This window comes from Mirounga angustirostris, unplaced genomic scaffold, assembly GCF_029215605.1.
Source record: "Mirounga angustirostris isolate CCGP_5_RB_7025 unplaced genomic scaffold, mMirAng1.0.hap1 SCAF_8, whole genome shotgun sequence".
NCBI classification, from domain to species: Eukaryota; Metazoa; Chordata; class Mammalia; order Carnivora; family Phocidae; genus Mirounga; species Mirounga angustirostris.
This window is the reverse complement of record NW_026991716.1, coordinates 44338587-44360062: the sequence shown is the minus strand read 5'-3', so window position 1 is coordinate 44360062 and position 21476 is coordinate 44338587.

Genomic DNA, 21476 nt, shown 5'->3' with positions numbered 1-21476 from the left:
AAAAGTTGAATCTCTTACTGGGATAGTTAAATCTTCAAAGAGACACCCTAAAGATAATAGGATGAAGAGGCGGTTGCTTCAGTCCTTAAAGAAAACTTCATTCTATTAACCCTATATAGGAAGATGTCTTATATATCTAAGACCGTGTTCTCTATAGCTCTTTACTTACCTACCAATATTCTTGTACTATTCTTTTTTTTTTCCCCAAAGATTTTTATTTATTTATTTGAGAGAGAGAGAATGAGAGAGCATATGAGAGGGGGGAGGGTCAGAGGGAGAAGCAGGCTCCCCGCCTAGCAGGGAGCCCGATGCGGGACTCGATCCCGGGACTCCAGGATCATGACCTGAGCCGAAGGCAGTCGCTTAACCAACTGAGCCACCCAGGCGCCCTCTGGTACTATTCTATTGACAAGTAGAAAATGCGATAAAATGAGAGTGTCTTATAATCCACACACAGAACAAATCAGCTCGGAGTCTCTACCATCATTCCAGGAGTAAGGGTTAAATCAGGAAGGCAGAAGGTAGAAGCAAGACATCCAGATAATTTGTACCTAAAACTATAATAAATATATCTGCACCAAGTGATAAAATCCCAACTTCAGTAAATAAGATTTTAAAAAATGGCTGCAGAACAATGCTTCAGAACTAGAGAAGAACTTAATTATCCGTTGGAACTATGACACAGGAAAAAAAAATTAAAAGGAGAAAAAATTCTGACGGGGAGGTAAGCAAGATGTTTGAGAAAGAAAGGGATGCAGGTATTCAAAAGCCACCCTAGAAAGAGGCAGATCTTAAAACAAGCTGGAAATAAGAGAACTGCAGGGACCTCTGCAACCAGACTGAGTCGTGAGCTCAGCGATGGGTTCTTAGGTTAATTCTAACCTGAGGACGTGGAAACTAAGAGAACCTGCCTGTCAGGCCTTCAAGAACCACTGTGGTACTGAGTCTGAGGCAGGGAGGAAGAGCGTATTTAGTACAACTGTGAGGAGTCAGAAGGGGGGCAAAGTTAATAAGGACAAGCACATCAGTGTAGCGAGGTGATGAAAAGCCTAATTACATCTTAATTGTCTGAAGAGTTTTTCTATTTATTTGCACTAATTCCTAATCAGTCCCAAGAACTCATTCCGCTCAAACATTGTTTCATTTGAAAGTAAAAGCAGTATTATTTTCCTAACCATATGAGCTTTCCTTGTTCCTTTACATACCAACTTGCTGCCAATCAATTTGTTTGTAGACATCCAGACATGTTAAGTGGGCGTCTTATACAAAAAACAAGGCTTGTGATCCACTACATGTTTTAGTGTCTACTCTCAGTAATGCTCTCAGTTATACTTATAAAACAATTACTTTTAACAGCTGTTTATTTTCTAAAAGCCACAATATGGAATATTTCTAGTTTGGCACAAGAATGACAGCATTTGGGGCGGCTTTGTATTTGTAGCTGTAATTTGCCTATTGCCATTTTTAAATGCGAGAAAAATTCTGCTTTTATAAAAAGCAAATAAGGATCTTTTCTTATATTAAAAGAACATTACTTAGGAATGACAATTGTATTTTTAAGCAGACTTCTTTCTCATCATATTATGGTGTCTTGAAGTGAAATGTTCCTGATTGAAAACAGTTTTGTATTAAAGGATCATTTTTGCCCATTTTGCTACTGTACTTCATGTAATTAGAGACCTGATAAAGATAGACAATATGAAAAAGAACTAGGGAGGGATAAATTATGAATATAAAAATTAGAGCAAAGAAGCTCCCCTTATCCCAACTGGTTATCCATAAGCAATGCAGACTTTTTTTTTAAGTAGAAGCAGCGAAGATCAAGTTATGATGTTCCAGTCACTGCAATGCTTGCATACCAACAATGAAATAGGAATTTTAATTAATCAAACCAGGGCGGTCTAGGGAATATTAGGGAATCACAACAGTAGCAAACAAAAATAATATAAACAGAGCAAAATGGTCTTACAAAGGATATGTCTAAAATATATTTTTTATTTAAGATTTTATTTATTTATTTGACAGAGAGAGAGCGAGCGAGCACAAGCAGGGGGAGTGGCAGGCAGAGGGAGACGGAGAAGCAGGCTCCCTGCTGAGCAAGGAGCCTGATGCAAGACTTGATCCCAGGACCCCGGGATCATGACCTGAGCCGAAGGCAGTTGCTTAACCAATTGAGCCACCCAGGCACCCTAAAATATATTTTTTAAAAAAACTTGTCTGCCATATAGAAAGAAAAGCATTTTTTCACTTCAGTGAAATGTGGAATTTTACATAGTGAGAGGAGATTGATCTCATGTTAATTGTCAAGTGACTGGCAGAAATTAGTCAATAAAGCACCCCAGGGCCCCTAACTTTCTGATATATGTTACAGGGATATAATCCTCAATTTCAAATTTATAAGCTTGCAAGACAAACTGACAGACATAACATCATAAAAAACTTAGATAAGTCATTATATAATCATTTGTTAAACAGAGGGCAATTGCTTTAGGTCAGAAAAAAATTATTGTGAGGGTAAAGAAGGCTGTGATATTATCAGAGGAAACTGATAGAGTTGAACTTCTGAGACAGATTACGTTCTACATAGTAATGAGTAAAAGGGTTCAGGCAATCGCAAAACCAGGGGAATAGCAAAAGCAAAGACCCCAAAGTAGAAATAGAAATGGGTTGTATGTGTGACATGGAGAAAACCAGGATGAGTACAGTGAGAACTGTGTGTTGAAGGTTGCACAGGATAAAGCTCTCCGGGGGTGATTAAGGGGGTAGCTGTGGCCATCAGACAAAAACATGTAGGTTTCTCAAAGCGAGTCCTTGATTAGGATCCTAAGCAAATGGAAGAGTCAAAAGACAATCTACTTCCCCTACTAGACAAGAGTTGCTTTAAATCACACACACACACACACACACACACACACACACACACCCTCAATTTCTTGGAAAAATTACAGGTTAGGAGGTTATCTAGAAGCTGATTAAGGTTAAACTGGAAAGTAGTATAAATAAAATATATTACCTTGAAGGAATGTGCTTCCACTCTAAGAATTCTGAAAAATTGGGCTATTGCTTCCTGACCTGCCCAAATTATCTGGTATTTTCTGAAGGTTATTACAGAATAAAGAAAAATTGAACGAGACCAATAAAAACTCACCTTATAGATTCCTAGGTGGTTCCCTCTGCAAAGAGTATCGTTGACCTTAGATTTCAGGTAATTCCTCACGTCTCCCCTCAACATCTCTACCACTTCTTGGCACAGCAAGGTGATTGATTAAAAAGGTTGTCAGGTTGCCTTTAATAACCAGAAGCATGGATGGATGGATTGTCACATTAGTGGCAACTCCCTAAGAGGGAAAAAGTTGAAATAGAAGCTCTGGGCAATTGCAGCCAAGCAAAAATAGCTTATCCTGTCAACATGTTATTATTATTATTTTTTTGTCTCTTTGCTCAGTAGCTTAGTTACCAAAAGTGGGAAATAATTATACAAGTCTATGGAACAAAGTTTTACCTTGAAATATTAGCTTCCTAATAAACCTATGATGCCAGAATTCTAAAAATAGTATAATTAATAAAATTAGATGCAGAATGCTTTTGTATTAGAAAGATGCATATTAATAATCACTTATATCGCCAGAGACTACACAGCATGTTCAGGCTTTTCCAATCAATTAATGGCTTCAACTTCATTAAAAAGAGGCTCTGAATAAATATATTTTCAATGTTTTAAAAATTACTGCCAGAAATTTTATTTAAAAACTTCTGAAGCTAAAATAATTTTAAATAGTTCACTAGGTATTTTTAAAAATATTTTAAGACTATAAAAACACAGTGAACATCTGTTATCACCACTCAGATGACCAGTAATGGATATTAATTTGTGGGCTGACATTTCCTGTAACAGTCCTCTAAATTAGATATATTTTCCCAACCCCATGGAGTATGTGCTCATGAAAGAAAGTCAATCATAATAGAATCAAAGTGTATTCTAACCAAAGTGCTGATCTGATAGAAATGTAATATCATATGTTTTCAAATCTTTATGAAGCCTACATTACATGTATGTGTAATTCCTTTCAATGACATAACAAATTTCATTCAGGTACAATAAACTTAAAAAGGAAAAATAAAAGCTTCCATTATATTAGGTTTTCTATTACAAATTGCCTGTGTAAATACATGCACAAATCCATTTAAATATAATTATGACTCACATTTCAAAAGAAATGTTATGACAGTTAACCCTTGAGCAACAAAGGATTGAATTGTGTGGGTCCACTTATGCATGGATTTTTTAACAGTAAAGTACTATAAATGTATTTTCTGTTCCTTGTGATTTTCTTCACATTTTCTTTAGCTTTAAGAATACAGTATACAATACATAAACATACAAAATATGTGTTAATAGACTATGTTACTGGTAAGGCTTCTGATCAACAGTAGACGAGTCGTTTTTGAGGAGTCAAAAGTTATGTGTGGGCTTTCAACTGTGCAGGTGGTCAGCACCCCTAACCCCTGCATTGTTTGAGAGTCAACTGTATCTTCAAAGTGGCTTATCACTCTATCCTTCAGCTGCTCTGTCCTCCAGAAAAATACACTAAGGTTCTAAGATCAGAAGGACTATGCATGACCCTTCTATAAATTAGTTCACAGTTATAATCATTAGTTAGTTTTGTAACTAGCTTTGTATAGATATGGCAATTCACAATCTCTCTAAACCATTTCCTAGTTAATTAATAATAGACATTTGTAGATGCTTTTAGACATGATTAAAATGATCCTAAATATTTTTAGGACATATTTGATTAACAGTTTTTGGTCAGGCCGAGGTGTTACAGCTAATATTTTAATGCGTTCCTTAAAAAGTAATAAAGGGGCAAAAATTCTGCCAAATTATACTTCCTCAGTTTGGTTTGAGAAATAGTTTTCTATGACACCCTAGTGACAGGCTGTTACCACTTGTGGCAGATTTCTGCAAAGATGACTATCAACATTTCCTCCCACACCTATATGCCCATGCTGCTCTTCCCATCAAGAAGTTCTGTCTTTTACTCTTCTTTTAAAATCCAAGCTGTCCTGTGATCTCCTTTGACTCACAGAATACAGTAGAAGTGACAGTCTGAAATTTCCAGTTCTGGATCTTAACAGGTTGTACAGCTTCCATTTTTTGGGGGGTGGGGGTACAAAACAGCCACCAAGTCAAGAACTAACTTGTTGGAGAGAGTTCCCATCAAGAGAAAGTGGCTTTGGAGGGTGAGAGAATACAAAGAGAGTTAGAGTAACCCAGCCAGGCCCTACTATTTCCATCCTTCCAAGCTGAGGTGCAAAACATATGAGGGAAGTTGTCTTGGTGTCTCCAGCCCCAGACAAGCCCTCAGCCAGTAAAACATGGAACAAAGATGAGCAGTGCCTACTAACTAGGTATTGGTTTTAGTCACCACATTTTAAGGAATTTTGTTATGCAGCAAAAAATAATAGAAACAAAACTCTTTTCAGATTTTTATCCAAGTACCATTATTCTTTCCATTTCTTTGCTTTCATTTCCTTTCTTCCTTTCTTCCCTCCCTGAACTTTAGTGCCAGAAGTTCTGTCTCAGAGACCCTAAAAATACAGATGGCAAAGCATAGTCTCTGCTCAAATGGACTTCACAGTAAAGAGAAATATGTTTATAAATGTCTAACTGCAATACAACAATAAGAAAAGTGGGGGGTTACATTGCAGAGGGCATTTAATAGTCTTCTTTACCTATATAGAGTACTTCTTTTCACTCATTTCTCTGGCAAGGGAATGTGGTGAGAAAATAGAGTAAATATACTATACCATTACTAAGACACGGATAACAGTTAATAATAATAAATATTTGAGACTGAGTTCTTAACATTCAGTATAAAATTAGTTGAATAAATTCATTTTTCCACCAGAAATAATAGGAGAAATAGGAAATATGAATGATTAACTGAATACTGTTCTTGAAATTACCTAAGGCAATGAAAATTGTGCCTCCCTTACCACAATGGTACCTATACTCAGTGGTCCCTAGGGCATGTATACTGAATTGCTGCTTTTAAAAAAGCTGTATATCTGAAGAAGAAGGAGGGGGAAGGAGAGGGAGGAGGGGAAAGCAATGACAACTTTTGAGTGTTTAATAATTTTGTAAATCATACTCTTTACACAGAGTACTACTTATTTAATAAGACAGGATGTAAATTTACAATTACAAATGTGTATTTTAAGAAAGAAAATGACATAATTTTGAATGGGGCTTTGTGGAAAGATAGTGAATAAATTTATGCTGTGTGGATCACTTACAAATCACCAAAAACACTCCGCTGCCCCCCTGAGGGCTGGAGTGGATACTTCCTCTGGATCCTGCTGTTCTTGTCCTGAAAATATTCAAGTAACCATAGGAATAAGGCTTCAAAAATCTCCCGAAGTATTATAATGTAATTAGAACATTTTCCTGAGTTTGGTATCACTATTTGTTTTGATGACCTCAGCAACATAAATAATTTTTGATATTCCTTTTCTTGGGACTGTTCATTTATTTCTAGCATCCCCAAAGGATGTGAATTTCTCATTAGAAAACTTTTACAATATGATTCTATTGTATCCATTTTCCTTCAAGTTTTGAAACTATTTGTGAAGGTAGAAAATTTCATTTTGTTTTGTGTATATTAAGATATAAAATATACTATGAATTAATGTTTGTATCACTCATAATATAAACCATATTAGCTATAACTCATTTAAAATATAAGCTAAAAGATTAGTTTCTAAACCTTAGAATATGTTTTTGAAATTAATCAAGTTTATGTTGTGTTGAGAAATAAAACTTGCCACCCCAAAATGTCTTTTTGGCATGTAGATTATTTTAGGCTGATTAAGGAACAAAAAACCCAAGTTTTCCTTTTTGCCTCCTCCCTAAGCCCCACAACTGCCTCAAAATATTTAGATAGAGAACTTATTCCAGGAAGAGAGCTCTCACCATAAGTAACTATAGTTAATATGAATTAAATATGGTATACAGGGAGCAACCTATCAAGGCCTATTTGATCAAAGTACTCTCTATTTCCCATTGTTTTCTGGACGACCCAGCAAACATTTATTTACCAAACATTTATTTTTCCATGCTTCCTGTGAATTGCCTTTCTTCCCTTTCTAGCCTCAGATTCCTAACCCTCCTTCTCCTTAATTCAGAATGACATGTATACCTCATTTTGCCTGCCTTTGGAATCTTTCATGTATATATGGATTTCACATATATAATTAAATTTGATTTTCTCTTGTTAATCTGTCTCATGTCAATTTAATTCTTAGACCAGCCAGAAGAACCTTGAAGGATAGAGACTTTTTTTTTTTTCCTTCTCAACAGGTGTATTAATTAAAAAATGTAACAGGGTGCCTGGGTGGCTCAGTCAGTTAAACATCTGACTCTTTATTTCAGTTCAGGTCTTGATCTCAGGGCCATGGGTTCAGGCCCTGCATTGAACTCCATGTTAGGTGTGGAGCCTACTTAAAAAAAAAAAAAAAAAAAAGGGAAGGAGAGAAAGAGAAGGAAGGAAAGGAAGAAAAGGAAGGAAAGGAAGGAAAGGAAGAAAAGGAAGGAAGGAAAGAAAAGGAAGAGAAGGAAGGAAAAAAAGAAGGAAGAAAGAAAAGGAAGGAAGAAAGAAAAGGAAGGAAGAAAAAAGGAAGGAAGGGAAGAAAGAAAGAGAAGGAAGGGAAGAAAGAAAGAGAAGGAAGGAAAGAAAAGGAAGGAAAGGAAGGAACAAAAGGAAGAAAGGGAAGGAACGAAAGGAAGAAAAGGAAGGAACGAAAGGAAGAAAGGGAAGGAACAAAAGGAAGAAAGGGAAGGAACAAAAGGAAGAAAGGGAAGGAACAAAAGGAAGAAAAGGAAGGAATGAAAGAAAGAAAAGGAAGGAATGAAAGGAAAGGAAGGGAGGAAAGAAAAGAAAGGAAGAAAAGGAAGGAAGGAAAGAAAGAAAAGGAAGGAAGAAAGAAAAAGGAAAGGAAGGAAAGAAAAGGAAGGAAGGAAAGAAAGAAAACAGACAAATACATCTAATTTTCATTGATTTTTTTAGAGCAAAATATGTGGTATTATGTCAGCATGTTCTAAAATATTATACTGTACTCAAATTTTTATCAATGGATAATAACGCATTTGACATTGAATATTTTGATTTACTGGAAAACCTCCAATTTTGCAATCTGTTTTCCTCAAAAAGGAAGAAGAAAATAAAGCAACTTTAAATGTCATTTGATTGATAAAATTTGGCTCTTTTAGAATCTTTACCTTAATTTGATTGCAGACATTGCTGAACTCTGATTAAATGCATTTGGATCAATGTTAATTGACTTAACTATGAAGTGCACATCATAGAGTCACTCATGGTTGGGTAAATTTTACCTCTGGCTTTTCAGGACTAGTTTTTGTTTGTTTGTTTTTCCCCTACGTCATTGGATAATGCTTAAAATCAGTTATTGTTTTAAATGACAACCAGATTCCAAACTTGAAAGGTTATATAACTGTAAACAATCATAGCCAGTCACTCACATAGGATAAATGACCATTTAGGCAAGACATAATTTTATAGATTCTTATATTTCTGCTTGCTGTTTTGGGTCTTTTATTCTTTCTGCATATACTCAGGAAAAAAAAAATTGATATAAACACTCATTAATGTACTATACCATGTCTCCCTTCAAAAAGAAAAAGAAAAAAAAAATGCCAAAGCCCACCAAAGTTGTCAGACCTGGGTTAAGAGAAATGCATGCTTATTCTCTTGGAAGAAAACAAGGTTAGCTTGAAAATGCAGTAATTCTTTTTGTTCATTTCAAATAGGGGCAGCAGCAAAAACATGTTGCCAAAATAAGATGCATGGACACTTCAACCTGGACCTACCCTTATTACTTAATAAGGCTATTTTGTTGTCTTTATATATTTAAATATGTAATCTGTACCAAAATATGCTACATACAACCAAACAGATTTAGATTAGGTAATTTATTGCCATCATGTCTTTTAACCTGTTTTAATTACTACTCTTTCATCTAAAATAATTATCAATCTCATTTAGAGCTAGGATTAAATGATCTTCCCATACTTAAACAAGTAATAAAAGATGGCTTATTACTACTTACCATGATTTCACTTCAAAGCCCAGTAATATTCTCTTTTGCCCCATAGCCTTAGATCACACAGTGACATGAAATAAGCACTGAATATCTTTCCATTTTACTAAATTTGTTTGATAAATAATATTATATAAAATGTTTATTTCTTTATAGACCAGAGTAGGGATGAGGGTACCAAACATCTTTTTCTTAAAATGTATGTTTGTGTGTGAATTCTGTGGTTAATTATGTATTTATAGTCACTAATAAATGTGGACTTAGAAAAACAATTTTCCAAAGCTGAAATTACATTTTTCCATCCACAGTTTCAATAGTGAGCATTTAGAATCAGAGAAAAGACACCCAAGTTATATCTCACAACACCTAAGTGACATGTACTCTGACCCACATGCTCTTCCTATTCCTGGAGGGCAAGGGCTGTGCCATACTCCCCTGGCATGTGGATAAGTATCTGTCATATAGTAGGGCCACAGAAAACTTCTAGTGAATGAAAAAGAAAACTTTCTAATAGTAAAATATTATTCTTTAAAGTTAAAATTTAGTGGGCAAACCTCTCGGGTTCCCTCCCTTTATGGGAGCTTTGCACTATCCCTCCACTATCACTCAATAAACCTTGCTTTGCTGCCTACCACTCTGGCTGGTCTACCTCTCCATCTTTCAGAGTGGTGTGACCAAGAATCACAGACATGGAAGATGAAAAAGATCCTGTAACAATAAGTTACTACATACTGATTTTTTTTTTTTTTTTTGCTAAAATTGTATTATGTACTGCTTGTCTAAAATTTGGGTAAACAAAAGTACAACTCATTTCTTATGCTATCTAGGTATTTTATTTCAAACTACAAAATATTTTATAATATCTTTCATTCTATGTTGAAAGACTTAAGCAATCTTAAGTCCTAAGTCAATTTTCTATTAGGAATGTGATTATTGGGACGCCTGAGTGGCTCAGTTGGTTAAGCGTCTGCCTTCGGCTCAGGTCATGTATCCCAGGGTGCTGGGATCAAGTCCCACGTCGTCTCCTTGCTCAGTGGAGAGTCTGCTTCTCCCTCTGCCTGCCTCTCCCCCTGCTTGTGTGTTCTCTCTCTCTCTCCCTCTCTCTCTCTGACGAATAAATAAAAGGGCTGTTGAATAGCCTATTTATTTTTGTATTCTTTACCTTTATTTCTTCTGCATATACTCTGCACCTTATGGGTTATTTATTGGAACCTAAAACACTATGCTCAGGAGTAGATTCTTTAAATAGATGCTAGTGTTAAATTATTTTAAGATTAAAAACCAGGATAAATAAGATTTATTTTCAGTAAGAACCATAAAGTTAGAAGAAAATTGGGAATCTTGTAAAGTCCATAAAAATAATTAGAGGGGCACCTGTGTGGCTCAGTCATTGAGCATCTGCCTTCGGCTCAGGTCATGATCCCAGGTTCCTGGGATCGAGTCCCGCATCGGGCTCCCTGCTCAGTGGGAAGCCTGCCTCTCCCTCTCCCACTTCCCTGCTTGCATTCCCTCTCTCACTGTCTCTCTCTCTCTCTCTCTCAAAAAATAACGAACCATGAGAGACAATGGACTCTGAAAAACAAACTGAGGGTTCTAGAGGGGAGGGGGGTGGGAGGATGGGTTAGCCTGGTAATGGGTATTGAGGAGGGCACATTCTGCATGGAGCACTGGGTGTTATGCACAAACAATGAATCATGGAACACTACATCTAAAACTAATGATGTAATGTATGGGGATTAACATAAGAATATAAACAAACAAACAAACAAACACCTCTAGGATAAAACCCAGATGCAAAATAGAACATATTTATTGCACCCTCTTGTTGGGATGCATTGATAAACCTGGAGACACATTTAAATATTTCTAATGCTTTACTTGCTTTAACTATCTCTGAAAGAATAAAATAAGGTGACAACAAGGGTTGACCCTGAGGAGTGGAACTCTGAGCCTGGACGGATGGACAGGAGTCTGTGTTCTCATTGCCTGTACTTTTGCTCAGTTAGGGTTCTTGCCACATGAAAATATTACTTTAGTCCCATAAAGAGTCAGCGCTCCTTAAAATAAAAACAAAATGAAAATCAAAAAAAAAAAAAAGACAGCACAATTTAAAAATAAATAAATAAAATTAGAGGGTGCCTGGGTGGCTCAGTTGGTTAAGCGACTGCCTTCAGCTCAGGTCAGGATCCTGGAGTCCCTGGATCGAGTCCCGTATCAGGCTCCCTGCTCAGCAGGGAGTCTACTTCTCCCTCTGGCCTTCCCCCTCTCATGCTCTCTCTCTCTGTCTCATTCTTTCTCTCTCAAATAAATAAATAAAATCTTTAAAAAATAATAATAATTAGAAAAGTACAAAAACAAAAAACAAAAAACAAAACAAAAACAAAAGCAACAGCAAAAAAAAATTAAAAAAAAAATTATCACAAGGGAGGAATTGGGTTGACAGTAAAAATACCTTTTAGAGAAGAGAAAGTGAGGTGTTAAATAAGACTGGTCTATGAATGGTTGCTTGTATTCTAATGTATTCTAGCTCTGTAACATTTAATTCCCACTGTCATAAAGCTGATTAACTATAATCAGGAATCTGATGTTTGCCAAGTATCATAGGGCCCTTTTCCTAGTGTACTTTATCTAAAGGATTAAATAAGTATTGGGCCACTGCTTGCACATTTAAACTCAAAAGGCAAATTTTTAAATATCCAGTATAGCAAGCATTTCCTTGCTATTGTCATATATTTAAACATTTATTTAATTAGATTCATCCTGTGTTGTTTTTTTTTTTTTGGTATGTCTTATTATTTTTTTTATTTTATTTTATTATGTTATGTTAATCACCATACATTACATCATTAGTTTCTGATGTAGTGATCCATGATTCATTGTTTGCGTATAACACCCAGTGCTCCATGCAGAACGTGCCCTCTTTAATACCCATCACCAGGCTAAGCCATCCTCCCACCCCCTTCCCCTCTAGAACCCTCAGTTTGTTTCTCAGAGCCCATCGTCTCTCATGGTTCGTCTCCCCCTCCAATTCTCCCCACCTTTTTTTTTTTAATTTTCTCTGAATTTATATATCATTGGTTAAAGTTTTGGTGCACAGTTCTTTTTAGTCAAATTGTCCATTCTTAAAAAAAAATTTTTATTAAAATATAAATTCATATACCATACAATTCATTCATTTTAATTCTACAATTCATTCATTTTTAGTATATTCACAGAATTGAGCAATCATGATAAAAATCATTTTTGAGTACTTCCCCATAAGGAATCCCTATACCCATAAGCAGTCATTCCCCATTTCCCATCAGTCCATCTAGTCTTAGGTTCCCACTAATAAACTTCCTGTGTCTATGGATGTGCCTGTTCTGGACATTTCTTGTAAATGGAATCATACCATTGTGGTTTTTTTATTACTGGCTACTTTCAATTAGCCTAATGTTTTCAAGGTTTATCCATGTTGTAGCATTATCAGTTCTTTTATTTTTATTGCTGAATATTATTTAATTATCTGGATATACCACATTTTCTTCCATTCATCAGTTGATGAACGTTCGGATTGTTTGCACTTTTGGACTGTTACAAATAATGCTTTTATTTTAGAACTGATCTTTTCTCTTGAAGTTAAAATTGAACCAACTAACTGGACTATATAAACCTGAGTCACTCTCCTGTGACAAAATACTTCATACCTCCAGTGTTTCAGGCTCCTTTAAATCTGGGTTTGAGAGATCAGATTAAAATACTCTGTAAATTGCTGTGCTATAGAAATAATTGGTGTCCTTTGGGGGCATTGTAGTGTTTGAAGTTCAGAAGAAGCTGTTTTTCTGCTCACCTAGTGAAGATTTATCTTCCACGAGTATCCATATACTTGAGATAATAAATGTGAAGGTTTGGAAGGCTCTGGTGTTCTTTATGAAAACAGAAAAAAAGTCCCCAAAACAATTGGTAAGGCTACCACTTCATAAATGCATTGCAAAGCCCATAAATTTTAAAAAGATTAAAAAAAGGCACTATTGATGAACCATATAAATGTGGGCATATGCCATGCTCTCTAAAACGGGAGGGGAAATGCTTTTTGCAGTATCTAGTAGTTAATTCACTAATTAGCATTATAACTTTTCTAAAGAGTAGAACCTGCCACTAAAAGATCTGGAACTCTCAAGGTCACTCTTTATTATTAATTTTTTGTCTGATTTTTTAAAATTTTAATTACAGTGTAGTTAATATACAGCATTAGTTTCAGATGTGCAATATAGTGATTCAACGGTTTCATATATTATGCAGGGCTCATCAAAGATAACTGTACTTTTAATCCCCTTCACCTATTTCACCCATCCTCTCACTGACCTCCCCTCTGGTAACCATCGATTTGTTCTCTATAGTTGAGTCTGTTTCTTAGTTTGTCTCTCTCTCTTTTCCCTTTGTTTTGTTTCTTAAATTCCATATATGAGTGAAATCATAAGGTATTTGTTCCTCTGACTGGCTTTCACTTAGCATTATATTCTCTACATCCATCCATATTGCAAATGTTAAGATTTCATTCTTTTTGTGGCTGAATAATATTCTATTGTAAACATATAGCACATTTTCTTTATCCATTCATCTATCAATGGATACTTAGGCTGTTCCCATAGTTTGGCTATTTTAAATACTGCAGTAAACACAAAAGCACATATATTCCTTCCAGTTAGGTTTTTTTTTTTTTTTTGGTATTTTGGGGGTCAGTACCAAGTAGGTGCAATTCCTGAATCATAGAGTATTTCTATTTTTAATTTTTTGAGAAACCTCCGTACTGTCTTCCACAGTGACTATACCAGTTTGCATTCCCACCAACAGAACACAAAGATTCCTATTTCTCCACAACTTTGCCAACACTTGTTTCTTGTATTTTTATTTTTTTATTTTAGCCATTCTGACAGGTGTGAGGTAATATCTCATTGTAGTTTTGATTTGCATTTCCTTGGTGATGAGTGATGTGGAACATCTTCTCATATGTCTGTTGGCCATCAGGATGTCTTCTTTGAAGAAATGTCTTCTGCCCATTTTGATATTGGATTATTTTTTTGCGTGTTGAGTTATATAAGTTCTTTATATATTTTGGATGCTAACCCTTTATTAGATATGTCATTTGCAAATATATTCTCCCATTCAGTAGGTTGTCTTTTAGATATGTTTGTTGTTTCTCTTGCCTCGCATAAGATTTTTATTTTGATGTGGTCACAATAGTTTATTTTTGCTTTTGTTTCTTTTGCCTTAGGAGACATATCTAGAAAGATTTGTTATCACCAGGTTCGGAGAAATTACTGCCTGTGCTCTCTTCTAGGATTTTTATAGTTTCAGGTATCACATTCAGGTCGGTAATCCATTTTGAGTTTATTTTCGTGTATAGAGTAAGAAAGTGGACCAGTTTCATTCTTTTTCATGTTGTTATCCAGTTTTCCCAGCACTATTTGTTGAAGAGACTGTTTTTCCCATTGCATATTCTTTCCTCCTTTGCTTAAGTTAATTGACCATATAATTGTGGATTTATTTCTGGACTCTTTATTCTGTTCCATTGATCTATGTGTTTATTTTTGGGCCAGTACCATACTGTCCTAATTACTACAGCTTTGTAACATAACTTGAACATGAGAATTGTTATATCTAGCTTTGTTTTTCTGTTTCAAAATTGCTTTGGCTGTTCAGGGTCTTTTGTGGTTCCATGGAAATTTTAGGATTCTTTCTCCTAGTTTTGTGAAAAATGCTGTTGGTATTTTGAATGGGATTGCATTAAATCTGTAGATTGCTGGGGCACCTGGGTGGCTCAGTTGGTTGAGCGTCCAACTCTTGATTTTGGCTCAGGTCCTGATCTTAGGGTTGTGAGATCAAGCCCCATGTAGGGCACTCAATAGGGAGTCTACTTGAGATTCTCTCTCTCCCTCTGCACCTCCCCCTGCTCATGCTCTCTCTCTCTCTCTTTCTGTCTCAAATAAATAAAATCTTTTTTTTTTTTTAATCTATAGATTGCTCTGGGTACTATGGACATTTTAACAATAATTGTTCTCCCGATCCATGAGCATGGAATGTCTTTCCATTTCTTTGTGTCTTCTTCAATTTCTTTGATCAGAGTTTTTCAGAGTAGAGGTCTTTCCCTTTCTTAGTTAAGTTTATTCTTAGGTATCTTATTATTTTTGGTGTAATTGTAAATGGGATGTTTTCTTAATTTCTCTTTCTGCTGATTCATTATTGGTGTGTAGAAATATAATGGATTTCAACATATTGATTTTGTATCCTGCAACCTTATTGAATTCATTTATCAGTTCTAGTAGTTTTTTTGGTGGAGACTTGAGGGTGTTCTATATATCATATCATTTACAAATAGTGAAAGTTTTACTTCTTCCTTACCTATCTGGATGCCTTTTATTTTTTTTTTCTTGTCTGATTGTTGTGGCTAGGACTTCCAAGACTAGGTTGAATAAAGGTGGTGAGAGTGGATATCCTGTTGTCTTGCTCCTGACCTTAGGGAAAAAGCTCTGTTTTTCACCATTGAGTATGATGTTAGCTGTGTTTTTTCATATCATGCTTTTTATTATTTTGAGATGTTTTCCTCTAAACCTACTCTGGTGGGGTTTTTACTTGGAATGAATGTTATATTTTGTTATATGCTTTTCCTGCATCTATTTAAATGTTCATATGATTTTCTTATTAATGTGATGTATCATGTTGATTGAGTCATGATTATTGAACCACACTTGCATCCCAGCAATAAATCCCACTTGATTGTGGTAGATGATTTTAATATATTGTGGAATTCAGTTTGCTAATATTTTGATGAGGATTTTTTCATCCGTGTTCATCAGATATATTGACTTGTAGTTCTCTTTTTCTGTGGTGTTTTTAAGTGGTTTTGGAGTCAGGGTAATGCTGGCCTCATAGAATGAATTTGGAAGTTTTCTGTTCTATTTTTTGGAATAGTTTGAGGACAATAGGTGTTAATTCTTCTTTAAATACTTGGTAGAATTCCTCTCTGAAACCACCTGGTCCTGGATTTTTGTTTGTTAGGAGTTTCTTACAACTTATGAAATTCAGCCCCTCTCACTTTCAAAACCTAATATTATGGGGATCTGTCTTCCTCATGCAGGTTCCCCAGTGTGATAGCCCATTTTCTTGCCCTTCTTTGTGCCCACAGCTACCTCCTCCCCCTCCCATGGACAGCTATGGTCTGTTTTGCTCCCTACTCCATCTTCACTCTTCCTACCCTCTTCAATGTGTCCTCTTCTCTGCCTTCAGAGTTTGTTTTGCCAGTCTTCGGGTCACACTGGCACTTAGGGTCACTTTGTTATTCACACTGATGTGAGCGTTATCTAGTTTTATTCCCAAAATGAAGTGAGCTTAGGGTCCTCTTACTCTGCCATCTTCCCCAGGGGGTGAGTACTAATAAGGAAGAGAAAGAGGTGGCTGCCTAGGTGATGTAGGGGTATCTAAAAGAATATCTGCATGGTAGAACAAGGTAAATTAGTGTTAAGAGAAGTTCAATTTTGCTCTTAGTAATTATACCTTTACCTTTTATTTAAGTCATTTATTTCTTTTGTTTTTATCATGTTTTATTTCTATTGCGTTCTCTTTCTTATATGAGCCTCAACATTGATAAAAGATATTTCACCCAGTCAATAGCACTCTGGACAGGAAAAGAAAAGTTAAGGGTCAATTATGTAATGACTTTAAAAGACTCCTGTTTCCACTCAAAGACACAACCACTGTATGAAAATGCCTGCCTGCTGTTTTTGAATTAGCATTGTCAAACCTAATAAGCTCCCTGATAGTTTTACCTTCAGCTCCTGAACAACTCTGAGATGAATCAATGAGCAGGTAAAAAGCTCATCTAAATTCTATTCAAGAGTTTTAAAATTAGAAATGGCTCAGTAAGGGGAGGTGTTACATACTCCATGAATCTGAAAGGGATGCATAATTGAGTAATTAAGCTAACTGCTTTGGCTGTTCTGAGAGCAAGGGCTGTGACCCTAAGAAATAAAGATTTTATAATTCCAGTAGCTCTATCTGGACAGTTGAACAATATTAACTCTTTAAAGAACTGAATTTATTTTTAGTTTTCTAGGCTTATTTAAATTCATCACAAAGGATCTTATTCATTCTTTTTTGTTGCTGTTGTTTGTTTTTTATTTATTTTTCAGTTTTATTTTCTTTTTCCAGATTGTTACTTTGAAAATTTTCAAACGTACCAAAAATTTCAATTAGTTCAATAAACATCCATACACCTTTATTTAGATTAAACAGCTTATATTTTGCCACATTTGCTTTATTTCTCTCCAAATATAAATGTTGATATATGATTGATAGATGATAGATTAGACAGATAAAAATTAATTTGTAAACTGGGATTCACACAATGAAGGCTGCCCCGTGGGCCAGCCTGCATCACAAATCTAGACCTAAGTTAGCCTACATTTAGGGATATATCTGTCAAGAAATCCTAACATACACCGATCACAATCTTCCTTTTTTTTTTTTTTTGCTTTTTTATTTTATTTAAATTCAATTAACCAACATATAGTACATTATTAGTTTCTGATGTAGTGTTTGATGATTCATTAGTTATAACAGCCACTGCTCATCACATCACATGCCTTCCTTAATGCCCATCACCCAGTTACCTCATATCTCCACCCACCTCCCCTTCTGCAACCCTCAGTTTGTTTCCCAGAGTCAAGAGTCTCTCATGGTTTGTCTCCCTCTCTGGTTTCTTCCCATTTAGTTTTCCCTCCCTTCCCGTCTGATCCTCTGTGATATTTTTTATATTCCACAAATAAGTGAAACCATATGATAATTGTCTTTCTCTGATTGACTTATTTCACTTAGCATAATCCCCTCCAGTTCTATCCACATTGATGTAAATGGTAGGTATTCATCCTTTCTGATGTAAAATTTCATTGTATATATAAACCACATCTTCTTTATCCATTCATCTGTTGAAGGACATCTCGGCTCCTTCCACAGTTTGGCTATTGTGGACATTGCTGCTATGAACATTGGGGTGCAGGTGCCCCTTCTTTTCGCCACATCTGTATCTTTGGGGTAAATACGCATCTTCCAACTCAACCGTAGCAGTCTTACCTTACCCTAGAAAATAGGATCTGCTAGCCTTATAAGGAAATCCCTAACCTCCTAGCCAATCATGCTGAGTTTCCATGTTGCTTCTTACCCTTTATAAAACTCATTCTTATGTCAAAAGTCCTTGAGAGCAGTACTCTACTGCATATATGGCACTGTACTCCCCCAATCCATGGATTGTTTCTCATGAATAAAGGACATCAAAGTTGTTACTAAATTGTTTTGTCATTTGACAATAACAGATGATAGATAAATAGATAGAGATACAGATAGAATTTTGCTGAAGTATTTGAAAGTGAGTGACATACATTTCCTAACAAGTGCACTGTAGGGGAGGAAAAATAATTTTCTCTTTATCCCTCTAGGTTCTTTGCTGAGATCCTCCTATAATAAAAGATTAACAGGAGAAAAACAAAAGTTTAATAACATGTGTACCTCCTGTGTAAATGGGAGAGACTCAGGAAAACTGACTAACTCCATGAAATGGCCCAACCCACTACCTTAAATACCAACCCCAGCTAAAGCCAGAAGATGTTGGGGTGTGGGGGAGCCAATTATAAGAGGCTAACAGAGAAAGCTCACTAAACAAGTATAGGATTGGTGTGCTTTTTCCCTTAATGTTCTTGAAATTTAGTTATCCTTCTCTTCCTGGTACAAAGAAAGAGACACCCTTAAAAATGGAGATTTCTTTTATAAATGTAAATGTCTCTCACGAAAGGGTAAGTTCTACTTTGTTTTCAGAGTTTTTCCTATGTCTGCTATTTCTTAAAAATAAGAAGCATAAAATAATCCTATGCCAAAGAGACCTATTTTGAGGTGGCAAGTTCTCTCTTTTAACATTCTCCAATGAAATCATAATAAAATTAAAACACTCAAGAAATTTACTGTTGTCATGCTATTATCTAATAGTCCCTATTTAAGTTTCTACAGTTTCCCAAGCATGTTCTTGATAGTTGCTATTCTTTAATCCACACACCAATTATGTTTTGTGTATTTTGTTGTTATGCCTCTTTGCTTTTCTCTAATCTAGATCACTGTCTCCACTTTATTTTGTCTTTAATAACAATGGCATTTTTGAAAGAGTCTGGATAGGATTTTGTTTGTTTTTAGGAAGTCATTTAATTTAGCTTTATTTCCATTATTTTCCTCATGTTAGGTACAGGTTAAAAGTTTTTGGTAAAAATACTATGTAGCTGATATTTCTTCCCTCAGCACATACCATAAGTAGGTGTATGATGTTAATCTGATTAATCTGTTATAAAATGTTAATTTTATTTCAAAATATTTGTTTTAGAGAAGGATATACACTGATTTGCCAGATATTGCCAAATTGCCTTAAAAATGGTAGACCAATTAATTTCACACCAGAAGTGTATGGGAATTCCATTTTGACATCATCCTTGTAAAAATTACAAATCAGACATTTTGCCTATAGTATGTGTGCAAGTGATACCTCATTTTCTTAAAAAGAATTTCTTTGATTTCTGATGGGAAATGGTGTCTTTCCAATCCTACAAATGGCTACCCAAAGATACTCTGAGGAATATCCTACTGAGGATTTTCCTTATATCATTTGCTAATTTTTCTGTGGAATGGAAAATACCGACTTTCAAAGATCCATCATATATTGTGAAAACTAATATTTTATCTGATTTCAGTATATTCAAATAACATCATTTCAAATATCTTCTCTCTGTACACAGTTGATCTTTTAACATTATGCATGCTGCTTTTGCTATTTTCATTTTTATAGCTATGATAATGTTCATCTCTGGTAAGAATTTCTTCTCCTTGACTTTATTTTACATTGTAAGTGCCATAGATAGTCTTGCCCCTTTATTGTTCCATATAAATATTATTATCAGTCTAATTTCTTGAAATATATTATTTGATTATTTACTGAGAATTACATGAGGTTTGAATTTTTTTTCAAATAACTGATTTATATTTAATACTGAATCATTTAGGCCATAAATATTCACATATCACTATTGGTTTGGATCTAATTCTACAGATGTCAACAAAATTTTGTAATTTTTCAAGAAAATATTGGTTTTTCTAGTATTTTTTAAAATTCTTACTTGCCTTTTTTGGGGGGGTAAGGAAAAATTTTCATTTCTCTCATAGTTCCACATTAGTTGTTCTCTGTGTATAAGAGTCACTAAGAAATCAAGAATATATGTGCTTTAATTCTTTCTGTCTTTGAGTTTTAATGATGAATTTGTCTCAAATTTGACCAGTGGAAACAAACTTGACCAATTCTTGTGTCCTTTTGACATGTCAATATCAGTTTTTGAACCTATTTCCTGACTCAGCCTGATGTTTTAGACTCAACTTATACTTGCCATGCTGAGACCTGAAATCAGCCATTTTTCTAGAAACCATGCTTCTCTAAATAAGTGATTTTTGGAATCAAAAATTGACCTCTGTGTGTGTGTGTGTGTGTACACACATATTTATTTATTTATTTATTTATTTCTGCTGAGGTTATGACAGATCCTAAGCTGTTTCAATACAAAGAGCTAGGAAATATATATGTATTTTTAAATAAGTTTATACTGATACCTAAAATTCCAATGTTACTATAAAGTTTTTCTGTCTTCTTTCCCTATTTCTAGCTTCCTTCTCTTATAGTAAGAAAATTGGCTTTCAAGAATATTAATATGCTTGTTTATTTACTAAATCATATTTTACACACAGAACAGTTTGAGAACTACTACACCAATTTCACTACCAACATGAAAGAAACTAAATTAATTTCAGGATTTTTTAAGATGATTTTGTTTTTAGAATATATCCACCTAAGTGTATAGTCATAATATGGTCCTTATAAATTAATTGGATGTTGTTTTCTTCTTTATGTAAAGTATTAGTCATTTACTTTTGTCTGTATTCAGATTTTAAAATACCTCATATTTGTTGATGTAATTTTTTCAAAGTTTTATTTTAGAGAGTGAGTCAGAGTGCATGTAAATGGGGGAAAAGGAAGAGGGAGAGAGAGAATCTTAATGAAACTCCATGCTCAGCACGGAGCTCCATACCGGGCTCAGTCTCACCAATCCTGAGATCATGACCTGAGCTGAAATCAAGGCTTAACTAAATTAGCCACTCAGGAACCCCTAATTATTTTTAAGATGTAGGATATTAACATCTTCCAAAAGCCAAAACTACATACATACCTTGTAGTTTTGTTATGCATTGCTAAATTTCCCTTCATAGCATTTGCAGTCATATCAGGGTGTATACAGCTT